Here is a 13,954-nt window from a genome sequence, read left to right as displayed (position 1 = left end):
ATTTTTTCTTTTTGTTGCTCAGACTTGGTAATTCCAGTTGTCGTCCTATTTCATGTTTGCTGATTCTTTCTCCTGAATTGCTCTAATTTTCTTTCAATTCCTCTTGTATAATTTCCATTTCAGTTATTTGACTTTTTTGTTGCAAAATTACTTGTTGGCTTCTTTTTATAATTTTTATCCCTTTACTGATACTATCATTTTGTTCATACATTTTCCATCTTTGTCCATGTCATCCTTTAGCTCTTTGAACATCTTTAAGACAGTTGCTTTGAAGTCTTTGTCTAGTAATTCCAGTATCTTAGTTTTCTCAAGTGTATTTTCCATAGATTTATTATGTTCCTTTGAATGGGTCAGACTTTCTTGTTTCTTTGTATGCATTGTGATTTTATGTTGAAAATAGGACATTTGAATCAGATTCTTCCTATTCCCGTGGGTGTGCTGTTTTAACAGTCATTGTATGAATCAGGATGAAATGGAAGCTTCTTGGTTAAATATTCAGGAAAAAAATCAGTTTCTATGTTATTTATGTTCAGTATAAATAGTGGATGGTTTAAAAATCTAATGTAAAATGCAGAGTCATAAAAACATCAAGAAAAATTTAGTAAGTTGCATTGAGCTTGTAAATGAGTGAGATATTAATGAGCAAGACAAAAACTCAGAAGCTATGATTTGACTATATAAAAAACTAAAAGAGTTGAACAGCAAAAGGAGAAATAAATAAACAAACAAAGTTATATATTGGAAGAAAATACTTTCTTCTGGTAGAGATAACACATAGTAGAATTAGTATCTAAAATTTATGAGTTCTTCAAATAAAAAAGGAAGGAAACAAATAAACCAAAAGATAAATTAACAAAGGATTAAAACTGGCAATTCCACAAAATAAAACATACATAAGGCCTGAATATGTGAAAAGATGTCCCACTTTACTAGTAATTAAAGAAAAGCAAATTAAAATAACAATGTCTACACAGATTGGTAAAATCTGTCAAAGTTTGGTAATATTGAGGGTTGTCATGGGAATGTGGAAATAGAGTGGCTATTTCATAAACTGTAGATACAGAGCAAAAAATTAGTTCAGCCTCTTTGGATTTTCAATATGCACAGCCTTTGACTTAGAAATCGTATTTTTCAGAATTCATCCAGAGAAATATGTATGCAGGTATGAGAGAACAAACTGAACATAGTAAAATTAATAATAATAATAATATAGCTATTGTTAGGAATAATAAGGAGTTATTAAAAAGGATGTATGAAGTCTGTATATATTGAAACAGAAAGTTAGGTAAGCTTTATGTTAAAAGCAGAGTGATAGTGCAATACAAATGCCAAGATTCATGTGTGCTTAGAACAAAAAAGTTTGGGAAAATATAGTCCTATTAACAGTAGATATCTTTAAAATTAGTGTCTGAAGAGAGGAAATCAGCTTGGGCAAGTAGGAGGAGAGCTGATGGGAAATTATTACTTTTGCTCCACATTTTTCTGTATCGTTCTTAACAGAAATATATATTCATTCTGTAATGAAAATGAAAAAGTTCCATAATTATAAAATAATATCATCAATGATAGGCATGTCCTGCACATTAGGAAAGGACAGAGGTTATCTAGAACTAGCAGAAAAATAGTTCCTTAAAAAGTTGGTATAATAAAAAGAGCAGAGGGGTAATATTTTCTGAAAAGTCTGTGCTCTACAAACAGACTTTAAATCACTTCTGATTACTATGATTAGTAAATACTGTAGATGAGTATATCCTAAGATCATGCTTGCCTATATCCTTGAATTTTATCAGAAATTTCCATATGAAATCCAGATTTGTCTATGAGAGTATATATGTGTGTTTGTGTGAATAGTCATGAATTTAAGATTAGAGACTTAAAAAAATATATTGTTTATTTATTACTTATTGTTTTAAGGTATTGATGAGACAGAACTTCAAAGTATTTCCTCTTTAACCTGTATCTCTCATCTTACTATTGCTTGAGGCCTGCTGATGTTTATTTCCAAATAAATTGTGGATATAAAACAACAAAGGAATGATGTTTCCCCTAGATATGCAGCAATTGAAAAAGAAGCTTTTGATCATTTTGGAAAAACTAAAATTCTTCTGTCTCTGTTAAATGTGATTTTTTTTTCTCTAAGGCCTTTTACAGTGTAGTTGCAAGATTGACTACCAATAGCTCTCCCTAGGTGTATTTATTGAATTTAGTACTTTCATTTTGTTGCCAGAAATGTCATAATTGTGAAAAACAGCAAAAGATAATAAAATATAGATAGAACCAGCCTGATCCTGTCATCTCTGGAAATGTTTTTTGTAGGCCTTAAATTTGAATTCTGACTCTATTTCAGTCTGTTCAGTGTTGATGGAACAATGAAATGCAGACCTTACTAGCCAAGGAAAATACTACTCGAATCATCAGGTAGGTGTGTGGCAGGCAGCCATAGAGGAATTTAAGCTCAATAAATCTAAAAACCCATGCAAAGGGGGAGGCAGGGAGCCTCAGAACACCATTGCTGTGGACAGCATCTGTTCATTTTGCCAATCACCAAAGGCAAGTTCAAAACTCTACATCTCTTGAGAGAACTGAATACACAGATTTTTCATTTATTTCAAAAGATCTAGTCTAGAAGTGTTATCTGTCTCTTAACCAAATCTTTTTAACCAAAACTGCTACTCTATGGCTGGAAAAGTAGTTGCTCACAGAAACTCTTTTTTAGTTAAGTATTTTTCAAAGTACTAGCATGTCAGAGCTATGCAGTTTCTGCAGAGATTAATAAATTATCTTCTGTATTTTAGAGATGGGACACTTACGTGCAGTAGAAGTTACCTGACTTGCCTAGATTCATAGCAAATTGACAAACACGAGACCATGTCCAGAATATTTTCTTTCACAATCCAGGGCTTTTTTAATTGAACCACACTAGTTTATTGTAATGAAATGTGAATTCCAGAAACCATTGACAAAGTAGGGGAAAAAGAAGGAGGTTTTACATGAAGCAAAGGAATGGACAGAGAAGGAGAGAAGAGGGCATGAAGAAGAAGGGAAAACAAGATTGAAAATAAGATGAAAATAGAGAAAAAAATTGGAATCAAAATTAAGTAAATCCATTATCAGTTGTTGGTAAAATAATGCATAGGATACAAAGGTTCAGGCATCATTCCTTAGGACATGATTCACTCCAGAAACCTGTATTGAAGATCTACTATGCTACATGAAAAGACACCAAAAGAACACAAAAGAATAGGACTGAGATATGGTCCACCCTAGAAAGAAAGTCAGACACCAACGTTCTGTCAAATCCATGTCATCAAGTCTTTCCAAATAACTCAAGTTAGTTTTTCTGACATAAAAGAGTACAAATGGGGAGGGAAAGAAGGAGGGAGAGAGAGAGAGCGAGACAGACAAACAGAGAAACAGAGAGAAAGAGAGAGAGAGGAATACAGAAGGAAAGAAAGCTGTTTTTTATTGCACTCATTTAGAATTTGTTCATGTAATATTAATTTAAATTACGTAAAGCACAGAAAATTTTGGAAACAACCACATCCAGTAGGAAGAGAATGGAGCAACCATATTAGACAAGGACTTACTAGCAGGGAGTATTCAGGATTCCATTAACATCAGTCTATAAGGTTTATGGAGTGTAGATTAATGCAGTGCATTACTAAGTGGAAGTCAGTTCAAAGAGCTTCTACTGTAAATGACCAATAACCATATGTTGCCCTTTCAGCTCTAGCTTTCTGAAATTGTTCTGGAAATGAACTCAGTTGGGAGGCATTCCTCTAAGTGATTTAAAAGAATGAATTTAGAAGCTTCAAAGGTATTCTGACTGTGAATAAACCTTGTTCTAAATTCAGAAATGATAATTTTCTCCTTCCAAGACGATACCTCAAAGTGGGAAACCCCATCTTCCAGCAGCCAGTCAGAGTGATTTCAGCAAACCATTAGCCCACAACTAGGATTATAGACTCCATGTGTGGCATTCTTTCATATGATATCTGTAAGATGTGAGCCAAGTTTTTCGTAATGTTTTTCTCCAAGTTTAAGGGAAAGTAGCTGAGTCAGATGCAAGATAAGTTATTTAAAATTATTCTTTTGAATCATTGAACATTTCTGGTGATAGAAAACATAAATTTGGTAAAAATTAGCTCAGAGTTTCTGAAGAAACAGGTAAAAAACGATATTTTTCAGGATCTGATTACTAAGTCTAAATATGCATACATTTGTGTCCACACACATGTGTGTTCATGTGCACATTGCCTGTGTCCCTTTCTTGATAAAACCCCACTCTGTAACCATCCAAAGAAGCTAAGCAATAATGGGGACAAGTACTCATTTTATAAAAATGTTCACTAAATATTTGCTGAAATAAAAGCTTCTTATGTGTACTTGGTTCCACTGAAACATACTTAGCTTTCTAGGACCACATTAGTGTAAATAACTTGGGATTGATGCCCACCATTAATTCTGCCTTACCATCCACAGAGAATATAATTGAAGGACAATAAAGCTTAAGAGGACACAACTCCATACAGGTGTTTGTCCTGGACCCTTCTTACTTTGCTCATAATCTGCTTTCCTTCTCTGATCCAGTCCCACCCTGCATTTGAATGGGATTATTATTCAACTATCAACCATGGAGGGCCTATTATGTGCCTATTGAGTATTTTAATAATACATATGCCTTTTAATTTTTAAAGCATTTTTGTTACATTTCTTATTTTCTAGATAAGGGGAAAAAATAAACTTGACTAGTGTCACATACAACTATGACTGGAAACATCCACTAACTCCAAAATTCATGGTTTCCCAGAGTGTTTCTTAGCTCCCCAGGGAACATGGGATTTCCACTCACTATTTTCTCTAATTTAATGCACATGAGTAACTTAGCTTAATGCTAGCCTTTTGGTTAGCTCCATTTCTTTCTTTCTTGGTTCTGCAGAACTAGGTTAGTAATATACAAAATACTTATGCAATTAGAAAAAAGACACTATGTGCATTCTGAGATTTCCTTTTGTTTGCCTTATAATAAGCACAGCTAAATTCACTGATATATATAAAAGTATGCCTCAGGAAAAGGCCACATCATGATGTTTTCATACAAATTATTCAAAAATATTATGTTTGGGTTGATGTTCTTAACCCAGTTTTGTCCTGTAGATTTCCAAAATAGGAGTTCTAGTTACAAAATAGGCAAAATAATTCATCAGAGGTAAAGAAATTGCTGGCATGTCTTGGCTTCACACTCACTCCTGCATTAACATTTAACAAATACGCATAACTGCCTTCTAAACTGGTGACAGCACCAGGTCCAGGGGCTCAGGACGGCTACATTGTTTGTAGGGAGGTCTCTCCTACCCCGGGATTGTGCTGGTCCAATTTAATTAACCAGCTGTGCTGGTCTTTTAATTTAAAAAATAAGTTTCAAAAAACAAAAGCATTTCTTTCTAGTCTCTCATTTATTTGTTGTTCTCATGTTAATATTTAATAATGTATTTTTTTATGATATGCTAGTCACCATACGGTACATCCTTAGGTTTTGATGAAGTGCTCCATGACTCATTGTTTGCATATAACACCCAGTGCTCCCTGCAATATGTGCCCTCCTTAATACCCATCACTGGCTAACCCACCCCCGCACCCCCCCTCCCCTCTGAAGCCCTCAGTTTGTTTCCTAGAGTCCATAGTCTCTCATGGTTCATTTCCCCTCTGTTTACCCTCTTCATTTTTCCCTTCCTTCCCCTACCAATCTCCCTGCTATTAATAATGTATTTTGTGCATGATTGGCTATTATCCTATCCAAATGCAGATGATTTCAGGAATTGTGCTCTTCTGTTAATAAATGGATGGTCTTTATATATTTAAATAGACTTAGATGTTCCTTTTCATTCACTGCCCATTATTACTACTTTTTAAACAATGAATTATGTTTTTTTTCATGTAAGAATGGAAAGCTTCTTTATGTCCAAATGCACTATAAACAAAGGGAATTAGGAAAAAATGTTTGCTAACATGTAATAAAACTAATATTCTTAACAAAATTTTACACATCAGGAAGAGACACATTCCTAAATTAAGTGAGAAAAAGATATTAGTGTGTGACACACGCACAGACACAAAATAAAAGAGGCCTAAAACATGAAAAACCATAAAACCTCACTAGAAATAGAAGAAATGCAAATTAAATAACAATGGGCTTCTCATTCTCTTTGTCAAATGAGCATTTATTCAAAGGGTGATGCTCAATGTTGATAGCAGTACAAGAAAAAATCTTTCATACAGGTTTTAACAATCAATTTTAGAATGTTTTAAAACTGATTGGGTTTTGCACCTCCTTAATATCACATAGATTTGGGGAATCTGGGAGGCTCAGTGGGTTAAGCATCTGCCTTCAGCTCAGGTCTTGATCCCAGGGTCTGGGGACCAAGCCCCATGTCAGGCTCCTAGCTCAGTGGGGAGCCTACTTCTTCCTCTTCACCTGCCCCTCTCCCCTGCTCATGCTTTCTCTTGCTCTCTCTCTCTCAAATAAATAAATAAAATCTTTAAAAAAATAAAATCGCATAGATTTGAAAAATCTGTTAACTTTTTTCATCAGCAGTTATCCAATTTTCATATAATAAATATGTATCTTTTTTATAATTAACAATGTACATATATGCATTTTTTAAAATTTTATATAAATGGAAGGGGAGATGAGGAGAAGATGTTCGTTGTTTTCTTTTTTATTGTGGTAAAATACACATAAAAAATTTACCATCTTTTCCATTTTTTAAGTAAACTGTTCAGTAGTATTAAATAGATTCATGTTATTGTACAACTATCATCCCCATCTGTTCCCATAACTCTTTTCACCTTGTGAAATGGAAACTCTATACCTATTGAACAGTAACTATCCATCCCCCTAATACATAATTTTTTAAGATATTTACTAAATATCTGCTATGAGCCAGGCATTGTGCTAGCTACTGGATATGCAATGTAATTAAGAAACATCATCTTTGCTCTCATAAAATTTAAAGTCTAATAGAGGATTTCAGCTCTGACAAGTAAAGGCATGGAAGTCATTACTCATATCCTTGTAAGAAAAAGCTATACTAATGGAAAATCTCTGACATTTCTTGGATCCACCAGAAAACTATAGCTGTAGGGCAAACTTCCACCTCTAGAGAGTTACAGCTAAAAACTATTTAGGTGGAACAGAAGCTGCTGAGGAATGGACTAACTGGAGCATTTGATTGGTAATTTTGATAAATTGCTGGTAGCTGAGTGTAGGATTAGTATGAGAATGAAAACTTCTGAGGCTACAACCTAAAGGGGACCCCTACACTTTCACATGCTTTACCTCCAGACACCCCACTAAGTTCTCACAGTGACAATTTTAAAAAGATACCATCCATTATGTAGATATACACCATGAATTTTTAGATAGAACACCAAAAACATGGTCCTTCAAAACAAAATTGATAATTTGAACTTTATTAAATTTAAACCTTCTGCTCTAAGAAAAAAATACTATTAAGGGAATGAAAGGACAAACCTCAAAATCAGATTAATTATTTGCAAATGCATATTTGATAAAGGGTTTGTTTCCAAAATGTAGGAGTATAGGAATAACTCTTATAACTCAACAATAAGAACATAAATAACTCAGTTACAAAATGGGCAAAAGATACTTCACTAAAGGTGTTATATAGATGAGAAATAAATATAGGAAGAGATGTTCAATATAGTCAGCCATTAAGTAATTGCAAATTAAAATAATAATGGGACACCATACACCCCTATTAGAATGGCTAAAATTGGCAAACAAACAAACAAACAAAAACTGGAAATATTAATAGCAAGCAAGGATGAGGAGCAGCAGAAACTCTCATTCACTGCTGGTAGGAGTGAAAATGAAAAATGATACAACCACTTTGGAAGATATTTTTATACCCTCTTACAAAGCTAAATGTAGCCATACTATATGATCTAACAATTGTTTTCCTCTTGATTTGTTCTCCTCTGATTTGAAATCTTGTGTCCAAAAGGAAAAAAATCTGCATCTATATATATATTTTTTCTTTTTTTTAATTGCAGCTCTTTTTATTATTGTCCAAACTGGAAGCCACCAAGATGTCCTTCAGGGTTTTGTTTACTGATTGACTCTCCTTACCAGATATAGGTACATTCAGATATTCTATTTCTTCATGATTCATTCTTGGTGGGTTTTGTGATTCTAGAAATACATCCATTTCATCCCAATTGAAATGAATGGTTACCCCATTTCATCCCAAATGAAATGAATTGGTTACCCAATTCATTGGCAAATAATTACTCATAGTGCTGTCCATTTTTTTTATTTCTGTAAAATTGGTAGTAATGTTCCCAATTTCACTTCTGATTTTGGTAATTTGAGTCTTCTCTCTTTTTATCTTAGTAAATTTAACTTCAGTTTGTCAATTTTGTTAAGTTTTTCAAAGAACCAATCTTTGGTTTCCTTGATTTTCTCTACTGTTTTTCTGTTCTCTTTTATCTACCTCTAATTTGTTATTTCCTCCATTCTGCTACTTTGGTTTTAGTTTTCTACTTCCTGAAGGTATAAATTTAGGTTTCTAAATTGAGATATTTCTTACACATTTCCTTCTTAGCACTACTTTCACTGGCTTCAATAAATTGGTATGTTGTGTTTTATTTTCACTTGTCTCAAGGTATTTTCTAAATCTTCATATAATTTTTTCTTTGATTCGTTTGTTGTTTGAGTGTGTTGTTTAACTTCCACATATTTGTGAATTTTCCAGTATTCCTCCTTTGGATCTCTCATTTTATGCCATTGTGATATGGAAAAATACTTTGAAAAATATCAATCTTTTCAAATGTATTAAGACTGATTTGTGGGGCGCCTGGGTGGCATAGCGGTTAAGCGTCTGCCTTCGGCTCAGGGCGTGATCCTGGCGTTACGGGATCGAGCCCCACATCAGGCTCCTCCCCTATGAGCCTGCTTCTTCCTCTCCCACTCCCCCTGCTTGTGTTCCCTCTCTCGCTGGCTGTCTCTATCCTGTCGAATAAATAAATAAAATCTTTAAAAAAAAAAAAAGACTGATTTGTGGCATAACACATGGTCTATTAAAAAACGATCAACGTACACATGAGAAAAAAATGCATGCTGCTACTGTTTGGTGGAGTAGTCTGTATATGTCTGTTAGACACACAGTGTGGTTCAAGTCTTCTATTTCCCTATTGATCTTCTATCTGGTAATTCTATCCATTATTGAAAGTGGGATATTTAATGGTTATGCAGAAATGTCTATTTCTCTATTCAATTCTGTTCAGCTTTGCTTCACAGTTTTTTATATTCTAATGTTGGGTGTATATATTTTTATTATTCTTAACTTATTGATTACTGTCCCTTTGATCAATATACAATATCTTTCTTTGTCTCTTGCAATAGTTTTTAACTTAAAGTCTATTTTGTCTAATAATAGTGTAGAGGCCCAGTTCTCCTGTGTGCTCTCTCTCTTTTACAATTTACGTGATGCGTCTTTTTCCATTGTTTCAGTTTTAACCTACTTGTGTCTTCAGATATAAAATTAGTCCCTTATGTGAGCATCATAGAATTGGATGTTTTTTAACACATGTCGTCAATTTAAGCCTTTTGACTGAGGATTTTAATCCATTTACTTTTAAAGTAATTACTGATAAAGAAAAGTTACTTTTGCCATCATATTTTGTCTTACTTTTTTTTTTTTTGCCCCTCATTTTCCTTATTACTGCCTTCTTTTGTGTATAGTTTTTTTTCTTAGCGACAAGGCTTTTGATTCTCAAGGAATGTCTTAAATTATTCATCATTTTTTAAGATAGTTTCCCTGGATAGAAAATTTTCCCCCCAATACCTTAAACATAACATCACACTGCCCTCAGGCCTTCAAGGTTTGCTAAGAAATCTACTGATGATCTTCTTTTTTTTTTTTTTTTAAATATGGAACACTTCACGAATTTGCATGTCTTCCTTGCGCAGGGGCCATGCTAATCTTCTCTGTATCATTCCAATTTTAGTATATGTGCTGCCGAAGCGAGCACTACTGATGATCTTCTTGAAGATTCCCTTTTAAGTGACAAATCACTATTCTCTTGCTGCCTTCAAGATCCTCTCTTTGTCTTTATCTTTTGAAAGCTGGATTATAATGTATCTCAGTGTGAGAAGCTTTGGATTTATCCCACTTGGATTTCGTTGAGTGTCTTGGAGTTTTAGATCAGTATCTTCCCTTAATTTGAGGGTGTTTTCTGCCATTATTTTTTTTCAAATAATCTGTCTGTCCTCCTTTCACTCATCTCCTTGTGAAACCTCCATAATGCATATATTGATCTGTTTTGTAGTATCCCATAAGTCCTTTTGTTTTCTTTTCTTCACTCTTTTTCCTTTCTGTCCTTAGCCTCAATAATTTTAATTTTCCTGTCCTCAAGTTTACTAATTCTTTTTTTCTGACTACTCAGAATATTCAGTTATTATGCTATTTTAGATCCAGATTTTCTGTTCGGTTCATTTTATCATCTCTATTTCTTTGTTGATGTTCCTATTTTGTTCATATGTTGTATTCCTGATTTCCTGTAGTCCTTTTCTATGTTTCCTTTAGCTTTTTAAATAAAGTTAAGATACTTTTTTAAAAGTCTTTTTCTAGTAAGTTTAATGTCTATACTTCCTCAGACATGATTTTTACAAATTTATTTTGTCCCTTTGAATGAATCATGCCTTCCTGTTTCTTTATAGCGTGTGTGTGGGTGGGTGGGTGGGTGGGTGGGTGTGTTTAGTGAAAATTGTTGATTTGAGATAACAGTAGCCACAATTCCCAGTTTCTGCAGACTGATTCCATGCCAAGGCAGTCTATCTTTGATTGGCTGGGCCTGCTCTAAGCCCAGGGATCTACCCAAAATGAGAGCTTGAAACATTCCCAGATGTGTTTTGAACATATATCTTGATGGCATCAGATGGTCAACTGTATTCCTCTAACAATTATCTCTTGATCTTTTGTTTCAGGTGTCTGCAGTGCTTCTACAGCTTTCATGACAGGGGGTGTCTGTTTTTCTCTGCCTGAGATTTGAGTTAAGTATGCCAGAAACTTGTCTTTCAGGAAGCACCTAGACATGTTAAATTTTTTAAAATAATCTGCTTGTTGAACTGCTGTTGAAAGGAACCGGGTTATCACCTTCTCCAGAGCAAGGCTATGCCTTACTGCACTGAGAAGTTGTGGAGCAAAGGTGAATAAAGATGCCACAATTTTTCCTGTTATTTTTAAGGTAGCCTTTACTTTATAGGGTATTCCACTGGTTGTTATACATATTTCACTATTTGCGAGAACTTCTATCAGGTTACTTCAACCAGTCTCTTATTGTTTTGTGACATTTTCATGGGAGAATGAAGCTTTAGAGCCTCCTTGTCTGTCATTTTGCTATCACTTTCCCAATTAACCTAAACATGTGTCTTGTTACTGAAATAATTATGAGGAAGGCATTTGCCAAAACATGCTGCTACTCCTGCATGTGTGTGTGTGTGTGTGTGTGTGTATGCACATGTCTATATTTCTAGCAAAGCCCATGTGGAGTTGCAACAAATTACATCTATGAATGGAAAGATGTGATCTTTTGCTGTGCTTCTTCTTGTTGCAATGTCCAAGTACCATTTTTTTTAAGTACCAGAGAAGTGACCAGGCATTGTGCTTTGAACAAAGTATATAAGGGGAGATAGGATAAAATTAACATCTATCCTAAAGATACAAATGGACACCTGCACTCCAATGTTTATAGCAGCAATGTTCACAATAACCAAACTATGGAAAGAGCCTAGATGTCCATTGACAGATAAATGGATAATGAAGATGTGGTATATGTATACAATGGGATGCTATGTAGTTATTCAAAAAAATGAAATCTTGCCATTTACAATGATGTGGATGGAATAGAGGGTATTATGCTAAGTGAAATAAGTCAATCAGAGAAAGGCAATTATCATATCATATCACATATCTCACTGATATGTGGAATTTGAGAAACAAGGCAGAGGATTATAGGGGAAGAGAGGAAAAAAATGAAACGAGACAAAACCAGAGAGGGAGGTAAACCATAAGAGACTCTTAATCTCAGGAAACAAACTAAGGGTTTCTGGAGTGGAGGGGGTGGGAGGGATGGGGTGGCTGGGTGATGGACATTGGGGAAGATGTGTGTTGTGGTGAGCACTGGGTATTGTGTAAGACTGATGAATCCCAGACCTGTACCCCTGAAACAAATAATACAATTTTAAAAAAGTATATAAGGTGAGATAGGATAAAACTAATGTCTAAAGTGTTTCATAGATTAAAATTAACATCTGAAAATTTCACAGGCAGTTGAACACATTTTATTATAGTTTGAGAGCTGCCACATATGAAAAGTATACAGGAGGTGGGCATGAAGGAGTAAGGAGGAAGTCATTAAATGTTTTGGCAATGTCAGGAAAGAGTCCCAGAAAAGCAATACCTCAACCAAGTTTGAAATGTAAATCACTATTTTTTTCAGAGAATTGATATAGGATCTGCAGACAAGAAAACAGCATTGCAAAGGTAATCTGTGCTGAATTTAAGAGGATTCACTCATTTATTCAAAAAGTGTTTATTAAGTGGCTACCACATTTCAGGTACTGTTCTAGGTGTTAGAAAGGCAGAAGTAGAAAAAAGCAAAGTACCCAAATGTATAAAATTTAAACTCTTTTTGAATAGAGGATAAAAGTTAATGATGATATTCTCCTTTGATTATCAGGAAACATTTTGCTGAGGAGGTAACATTGAGCAAAGTCTTGCAAAAAGTGAGGAAATAAGCTACGTGAATATCTGAGGGAAAATCAACACTAACTGAGAGTACCATAACTGTAACAATTTTGTAGGTGAAGTATACTTGGCTCATTAAAGGGACAACAAAAATTCTAGGTACCAGAAATAGAAAGTGGAAGGAAATGAAATCACTGAGGTGAGCACATAACATAACACCTTGTTGGCCTTGTTGCATTATGTCTGAAAGTAGACCATAATCATGCCTAGTGCTGTGGAATGGGATGGGGAATTGGTGGTAAGAGCAATGGAGTGGAGAGTTAGATGAAACTCACACAGCACAAACTCAGTAGCTGGTGGTCATTCTGAATTTTACAAAAAAATACACACATGTGGACAGAGAACAGCTGGAAGCAAACAGATCAGCCAGCAAGATATGTGTGTGTGTGTTTACATTTTTATATTTTATATACTTAATAATATTGATATTCATATTGCTATTTATATACATACAGAACTCTCTACCTCCCCACTCCCCTCCACAGAGCAGCAGCAATTAAAAATGCTTTGAGAGTAGAGCTTTAGCCTCCTAAAGTTTTCTTTATTTTTTCTTCTCTCTTTCTCTCTCTTTTTTTTTGAACCTCCTAGATTTCTATGATAATTCCCAAACCCTTTCTTATCAAGATGAAATCTTAAGTAATGATAGGGTTTTTTGCTATATAAATTTAGGTTCAAAGCAAATATCTGATTGCAACATACAACTATATTGCCACCGAATAATTTCCTCTTGGGTAAGCCCACGAGCTGGCATTTGTTTTGCATTGAACTTAAGTGGATAATGCTAAGGATGTGAGATACAGAGCAGTGTGCATTTTTGATTGGCAGACCAAACACACAGTTACGATACTGGCTGAGCAGGAGTACCAAAGTTATTAAAACTTCCAGGAGAAAATCACTTTTTAAATCTGATTGACTCTTATTTATTTGGGTATTTGAGGGATGGGTAGGGGAAAAATTAGAGTATCAGTCTTTTGGCACTTCTGGCCTCCAGAGTTCTTCCATTGGTCTGATACGGCAATGATAATGGGGACATGGGGACAGTAGACTTGAATGATAATACAGGATGAACAAAACCTGTGTTTGGAAAAAGTCGTCTTGAAGAATATAAAGACAAATACATT

The 13,954-nt window shown here is 34.5% G+C and overlaps 1 non-coding gene across 1 annotated transcript; it reads right to left on the bottom strand.

Moving 5' to 3' along the window:
* Positions 1-9,949: 9,949 nt before the first annotated feature.
* Positions 9,950-10,056, bottom strand: LOC123786620 (U6 spliceosomal RNA). The gene has a single exon (XR_006778012.2). It is a non-coding gene; the product is annotated as a U6 spliceosomal RNA (small nuclear RNA).
* Positions 10,057-13,954: the final 3,898 nt, after the last annotated feature.

This window comes from Ursus americanus, chromosome 1 (assembly GCF_024610735.1).
Source record: "Ursus americanus isolate L20-20 chromosome 1, mUrsAme1.1.p, whole genome shotgun sequence".
NCBI lineage: Eukaryota > Metazoa > Chordata > Mammalia > Carnivora > Ursidae > Ursus > Ursus americanus.
This window is presented reverse-complemented; position numbering and strand designations above follow the sequence as displayed.